The 7,644-nt window shown below is 45.7% G+C and overlaps 1 protein-coding gene across 2 annotated transcripts in view; it reads right to left on the bottom strand.

Moving 5' to 3' along the window:
* LOC126543110 (A disintegrin and metalloproteinase with thrombospondin motifs like) overlaps nt 1–7,373 on the bottom strand; it is an 88,029-nt gene extending 80,656 nt beyond the window's left edge. For both annotated transcript variants that reach the window (XM_055062241.2, XM_055062239.2), the window contains exon 1: nt 7,286–7,373. The gene's annotated coding sequence lies outside the window, so the exon portion shown is untranslated. The remainder of the gene's footprint in view (nt 1–7,285) is intronic.
* Nucleotides 7,374–7,644: the final 271 nt, after the last annotated feature.

Raw genomic sequence — 7,644 nt, forward strand, 5'->3', positions numbered from 1 at the left:
TTTTTCTATGAAGACGGAAGATGCCCAGCTGGTCCAAACAGTATTAAAGAGTGCGAGTAGCGTAATGTGTGTGTCTCTGTGAAGGCGTTTAATCATTGCGTACATAAACACGCCAGTACCTGGAGGAGAGTTTTCGCATGCATTTAGGGAAGCTTTCAGCTCACCAGTGCAGAAAGCCAGTTGAAACGCCTGCTTGCGCTACATTTAAGGCTGAGTGGCTTCCGTTCCTCTGTTTGTTTGCATTCAGAAAAGACAACGAATATTGCACCGAGCTGGAAACCCACTCAAAGTCCTCACCAACAGCGTCGGCCTGGACCTTTCCACTGTTCCCTTGTTCATTGACCTAGGGCAACGGATGGATTTGCTGCCCATTCAGCCTTCTCAGACCGTCCCAAAATTTACCTTCCTGTGTGTATGGATTAATTCCGGAGGGAAACCTCTCAAAGCACGCCCTTCTTGCTTTCATTCGCGTCCAATTTCCCTGCGATTTTACGTGCTTGAATGCAATTAGCTTCTCCGCATCAGGATATCAACGGAGAATGTCCCATGCTTTATTTTGCTTCTTACGGGCCTGTCTACAGTCATCATTCCACCAAGGGACCCGTGTTTTGCATGAGTTACCATTTGTCTGTGGGATGCATTCTGCTGCTTTGAGTATAAAAGCCGCCTATGCAAAATCATTAATAAAATTTTCTCATAAATAATTTGCTTCTTTAAGATTCTCCCAGTCAGCAGATGCTTATTTCCATCGAGGAATACGGGGAGGGTCACGCTGTCTTATCAAGTTTAAAGTTACAGGGAAGTGGTCACTTACAAAACGATTGCTAATGACATTCCATTCCAGGTTAGGCGAAACGAAGGCACAGCCAATCACTAGATTTATCTATGAGTATGAGTTATGTTGGAAATTGTAATAGGTGGGCTCCTTCTTATTAAAAAGGCATGCACCAGATGTCAAAAGAAAATTTTCTATGAGTAATCCTCTCGTGTCACAACAGGAGTCTCCCCACATGGTGTTGTGGGCGTTAAAATCTCCCACGAGAATGTAAGGCTCAGGAAGCTGGTCAGTGAGGTTACAAATGTCAGTTTTTTTCGAGATCATTGTTGGGGGTACATAAATGAAATTTACAGTGATCAATTTAGTAAAAAGAATGGCCCGAACTGGCACTGCCTCAAGGGTCATCTGAAGGGTGACGCGTCTACAAGCTACAGACTTGTCGGCAACCATTGCTACACCCGCCGTGGTTGCTCAGTGGCTATAGTGTTGGGCTGCTGAGCACGAGGTCGCGGGATTGAATCCCTGCCACGGCGGCCGCATTTCGGTGGGGGGCAAAATGCGAAAACACCCGTGTACTTAGATTTAGGCGCACGTTAACGAACCGCATGTGGTCGAAATTTCCGGAGTCCTTCACTACGGCGTGCCTCATAAAGTGTTTTTGGCACGTAATACCCCATAATTTAATCTTTAACTATTGCTACACCGCCGGAGGCGTTACCCTCATCACGGTTTTTTCGGAAGATCGTGTAATTACGAAGTTAGCGTTTGTAGGTTTCTGATGCATGTCTTGAGCACAGAGCAGCTTTGGATTATGTTTGTTTAGGAATTCTGTAATATCGTCGAGACTTTGAAGAAGTGTTCTGACATTCCATTGTAGTATTTGTGTCTCCATTATTAGAAAAGTGTCGTGTGCTGTGTGCTTAAGGGACGAAGGTTAGCTCACGGGCCCTTTCCAGGCGCCATGACGCGAGGTTTGTCTTTTCTTGGAGCGATCGCGAGAATCTCGCCGCTCCTTAGGTGCTGGCGGCGCCATCTGGCTGGTCGTTGTGTCCACCGCCTTTGGCGAGGCGCTGGACACGCGCTCTTCCGAGCGCTCTCTTTGAAGGGAAGGCCTCGATACGTTGGACGAGACCTTTCAGGCGACAAGCCCCGAGGTCGATGGCCCCTTCAGCTGGGGCGGCGGAGCAGCGCTAGCTGCAGCCGCCACGGGGGCGGGTGACGTCATGGGTGGCTTACTGCATGTGTGCCGCACAGTCGTCGGAAAGCGTTGTGTCGCTGCCCCCTGGCAGCGACAAAGCTGTTCTGGCAGGTATGCCACCCGCCTGCGAGCCTCTTTGACTTAAGGGGAAGCTTTAGCTCAGGTGCTCCTATCTAAATACATGTAAAAGGAGAATTCGTTTTTCTCGACAACCACTGCGACAAATTTGACGAGGTTTGTTACATTTAAAAGAAAAACGTAATATCTAGTGACTGTTGGTTCGGAATTTTTTATTTAGGCAGTCAATTTTTATTAAAAATTGGCAAAATTGACAATTTTCAGAAAACGAAACTATCAAGTTTACAATTGTCTAACTAAGCAACAAAAAAACGATGCCAGAATTCTGTGAATTGCATACAATAGTACATCTAAAGCGGACAAAATTGATATGTTACAGAGGAATCTAAAAAAGATTTGTAATATAGAAATACGGCTTTTGCAGAACGCTTGTAAACAACGTAACAAATTCACGTAATATACAAATTGACAAATTGAATTCGTGCGCTTTCAACGATCTAACGGACCCCGTCTACAAAACCGCGATATCTGTTCTTGATGCAGAGCTGTTAATTCGTAAACTTCGTACTTCTATTATTTTCAAACCTTCGATATTTCGAAAATTTTTTAAAGAAAATTCAGGTCCTAAATCGAAATTTGGCTTCTAGCAGTCACTAGAATTTAACTTTTTGTCTTAAATGCAACAAATTTCGTTAAAAGCGGTCCAGGGGTTATCACATAAAAGCGTTTTTGCGTTTTACATGTACTTGAATGGGCCGTGTCGCAGTCGGGCCCGAGCTAAAGCTTCATCTTAATTATTTTCTTTTTTATTGATTGACACTATTTATTTTTATTTTTTTTTATGATAGGCACAACCGCGAGTAGGCGGCGCGCTCCTAATCCCAGTTCACACCATGCAGGCGGTTTTCACATGATTCAGCGAAATAATATGTTTGCACACCATTTCGCGCACGTTTGGTGGCCTTGGCAGTTCTGAGAACTGTGGCCAAAACACTGGCATTTCTAGCATCGTAGAGGGTTCGGGATATATGATCTGACCTGGAACTTCAAGTACACTGCCTTAATAGTTTCAGTAGGCACACTTCAACCAAAGGTAATTATTAGATGCTTTGTTCTGATTGCTTTTTCGTCGCGCCGTAGCATAATTCTTTTAACATTACGTTTTGCTCGCTCCAGCTTTCTAATACCTCATTTTCTGAGATTTCCATCAGCTCATCATGGGAAACAACACGGGTGGTGTCCATCGTGCGGTGCGGGCTAAATTTCACTTGGATGCCCCCAAATGATACTACATTATGCAGGTTGCCATGTTGGTTCTTGTGACAGAGTTCCAACAGGAGATCGCCGCTAGCTATCTTTGATGCTTTTTACCCTGCGCCAAATGCTTCCGTAAGACATAATTAGACTAGAAAAGGTGAGATAATCCTCATCGCCTTTTTGTGTTTCTCACAATGAATTACGTGGAATCGGGGAAATTTTTCAGTTTGCTGGCCAAAAAAATTTGAATACGCCTTCGGTGCGCCCCCTTATCGCCGTTAAAGTGCGAGGAAAGAACAAGCCATGAAAATTAATCTTTCGGCAGGAACGCCAGCCACCAACCATGGAGCCCAACGCCTAGGTGGCGCTGTAGGACCTGCACAACCAAGCTCTATAAACGCCAGCTGTACGTTCCCGCCATAACGACATACGTATATCCAAAGGTCGTTATGACGCAGAAGGTTAACTCCTGCTTTCTTGAAGATCGGAAGTAAATAGAAGTGAGTAGAAGACATGAAACATTGAAAGTAAGAGAGAAACACGAAGATTGGAGAGAACTGGAAAGCGCAACGAACGATTTCCCCTGGGTGGGTCAGTCCGTGGGAGCCGTCCATGTGAAGCAGAGGCCAAAGAGGTGTTTCGCCTCCGGCGGGGCGCTTTAAAGCTCCGAACACCCGGCATCAACCTCCAGGATTCTTCTTGCCCGGACGCGACAAAGCCACACATGGTTAGGCGTGGGACGGTCCAACCCTCATGTGCTCGGGTACGTGGTGTCGCAACACACGAAACGTCTGCTGATGTAGACGCTCCTGCAGGTGGCCATACCCCCTCCTCCGCTTCCTCCTCGCGTCTTTGATCCACCGCTGTGCTCATTCTCTCGGTTATGCCGACGCCGACGCTAGCCGTATGAACGGAAGCCTAACAGCTGCACTCTAAACGAGGCCGAAGTACAGCACAGGGCTGGCGGGGACCAGCTAGCCGAAGTTCGAATGCAGGACATCGCCAGAAATGTAAGGTCTAAACAAACCTAAATACAATGAAGCAGTACATAGAGGAAAATATATAAGTATGAAATATTTATGTATGAAAAGAGAAACCAAATACAAAATTAAAAGTTACGAAAGAGGAAGCGATATTTCTGAGGTTTTACGTGCGAAAACCACTATTAGATTATAAGGCATGCCGCAGTGGGGGACTCCGGAAATTTTGACCACCTGGGGATCTTTAACGTGGCCCCTATGCACAAGACATGGCCGTTTTTTTTTTTTTTTGCATTTCACCCTCAATGAAATTCGGCCGCCGCGGTCGGGATTTGATCTCTCGATCTCGTGTTTAGCATCGCAACACCATAGCCGGTAAGCCACCATGGCGGGTGAAAGAGAAAGCAACCGTTTAGCAGACGTGAATAGGATGAAGTTGCATTTATGTGGTTACGAGTTATATTCTTGGGAATCTCTGCTTCAGTTCACGACCAATTGAGCTCGTGAATGAAGTCACGGAATGGAAGGAATCAAGGAAGGATTCCTTGATTCCGTCGTCATCACTGCGTCGTCGTCATGCTCATTGGTGATCATAGCAAGCGAGTACCACAGCAAAGTTAGCCGATACCGCGGACAGTGTACGTCACATACAGCCCAACCAATGGAAGTCTCAGAATGACGACCGCTAAAGATTTCAAATAAATGTGACTTCAGCAGTACGGTGTGTCGCTACACCGCTTGAATGGTAATCGCATTACTGTCGAGAGTCATACTGAGATAGGTTCTGCCATAATTTCTTTTTCGGTGCATGGTAGTCAACGCAAAATTCCACTGATCCGTCTTTCCTACGCACCAAAACGACAGGTGACGACCAAAGGCTTGCAGAGGGCTGGATTATATGTTTCGTTTACGCAGGTCAGCAACGTGCGTATCTATGATCTGGCATTCCGCAGAATAGACGTGATATGATCGACGGCGCACAATGGAAGTTCCCTCTGTTTGTTCTGTTTGCGTGTGATGGGCCATCGCAGAAGTCTGTATCGTAAGAGGCGAACGCTCCTCTGTAGGGGAGTTAGTTGCCAATTGTACCAGTGAGAGTAGAAGAAGAGATAGAATTTACAGCTGTAGGTGGTTGTGGAACATCAGTACTCAAGGTAATCACAGAGACAGGCTGAGTGTCCATGGCCGTGATAACAGCGCCTTTAGAAAGCAAAATTGGCTCATTGGAAGCGTTTAGTACAGCCAAAACAGTCGTTCCGTTGGTAAAGCGAACAAGGTTTGACGTTAGTGCAATTCCTTTCCGCATGCAACAGGCTGATGGAAGAACTAGAATGTCACCATCGGTGATTATGTCAGAAGTAATCTACAAGAACTTGCTCGTGACCACGTGCACCTGCTCAGCTTGCTAAGCAGATTGCTACCCTGGGTGAATCCTGTATCAGTAAGCCGTCATTGGCTCTCTCTGATAAAGATTTGAAATTTTTGTTCACGTCTTGAGATAGCACTTATAAATTTTAAAAAAATTTAATTATTAAAAAATTAAATTATGGGGTTTTACGTGCCAAAACCACTTTCTGATTATGAGGCACGCCGTAGTGGAGGACTCCGGAAATTTCGACCACCTGGGGTTCTTTAACGTGCACCTAAATCTAAGTACACGGGTGTTTTCGCATTTCGCCCCCATCGAAACGCGGCCGCCTTGGCCGGGATTCAATCCCGCGACCTCGTGCTCAGCAGCCTAACACCATAGCCACTGAGCAACCACGGCGGGTAAATTAAATTATGGGGTTTAACGTGCCAAAACCACTTTCTGATTATGAGGCATGCCGTGGTGGAGGACTCCGGAAATTTCGACCACCTGTGGTTCTTTAACGTGCACCTAAATCTAAGTACACGGATGTTTTCGCACTTCGCCCCCATCGAAATGCGGCCGCCGTGGCCGGAATTCGATACCGCGACCTCGTGCTCAGCAGCCCAACACCATAGCCACTGAGCAACCACGGCAGGTCTATTAATTTTTTTTTTTCGCTTTGAATGTATTACTGTTCACGTAGCTGTGACTCATGATGGCTGAGTGTATAGGTATGACCTGGTTCTCGATAATAAGCAATGCTGAAAGTTAGCGCTGTGCGTCGTCTTTTGTCCAGTTTTTTTTAATCGCGCTACCGTAAAACTATTCAAGGTACGCTAAAGTTTTGATTGGTAAGCAATTATTTGTAGCTGTCATTTGTGTTATTGTAACTTCGTTCGCCGAGCTTAGCAAGTTTCAAATGCGTGGGAAGTAATCTGGAGCCCTTCAATCTTATATTTCTTCATAGGAGAAATGTGGTATAAAGTAATGTGTTAAGTAGACAGTCTCAATGCACACGCCCAATGTGCCACACAGCTTATGTACTCAAACATTTGTTTACGCGCTCTGTGCAATCACACGAACAACATGCTGTCATGCTTTCATTTGATACGAACGTTTATTTATTGACTTATTCACAAGAGACTGAATATACAAAATAGAGGAATACGCGTTGTTTTATTCCATGCAAGATTTTGAGCGCATATAACTCTACGAAAGGTGGACATTATCCCGTATGTCGGTAATGACATGCAACAAGCGCCGGAAATACAATCAGCATGTCGCAGCAGCCACAAATGAATTCCGGGACGGCAATATCTAACTGACCCAGCATCTGCGCGGGTTCTGACACCACTGTTTATTTGTGTATCGATTGCTGTGTTGCGGTGTGATCGCTTGAGATCTTGCCTTGCGATCGCCGTGATGGGATGACTTTTTACTCGTGCTTACACTGTAAACGCATACGTAATTTCCGTCATTAAATGAACACTCCCAGAGCCATTAGCGTATCAGAATCGCTTGTTAGAGCTTGATACATTTAATTTGAAATGCAGTGACGGCGTAGGTAATGAAGGAAACAAACGATGCACTGTAACCTGCAAGAAGTGAAACTCAAGCTTGAAACTAGCAACGGCTTAACTTACCTCGAGATGTTCCCTGTACCCAGCAACTTCCGCAACGCGGCCGCATTTGTTTCGCGTTTCCTCTCACAAAACACCGAAAGCACGAGTAAATGGCGCATTCCGCACTTCTCACACAAACGACGATGAAAAAGGATGGGGGCGTGAAGCCGCGCAAGGCCGCAACACAGCCAGAACTGGCTTCGCGATCGGCTATAGGCTCGTTTCGGCTCGCGATCGAAGCCTTGTGTCGCTTCAAATTTGCGAAGTTATAAAACGCTAATTCTTGGTTATCTTTATTGGCCCCTTTTCGCCCAATTTTTCGCAACAAAGGTCAACGAGTTTCGGCATAGGCAGCAGCGTTCTATCTTTTTTAACGCAAA

Source organism: Dermacentor andersoni, chromosome 10, assembly GCF_023375885.2.
Source record: "Dermacentor andersoni chromosome 10, qqDerAnde1_hic_scaffold, whole genome shotgun sequence".
Taxonomy (NCBI): Eukaryota; Metazoa; Arthropoda; class Arachnida; order Ixodida; family Ixodidae; genus Dermacentor; species Dermacentor andersoni.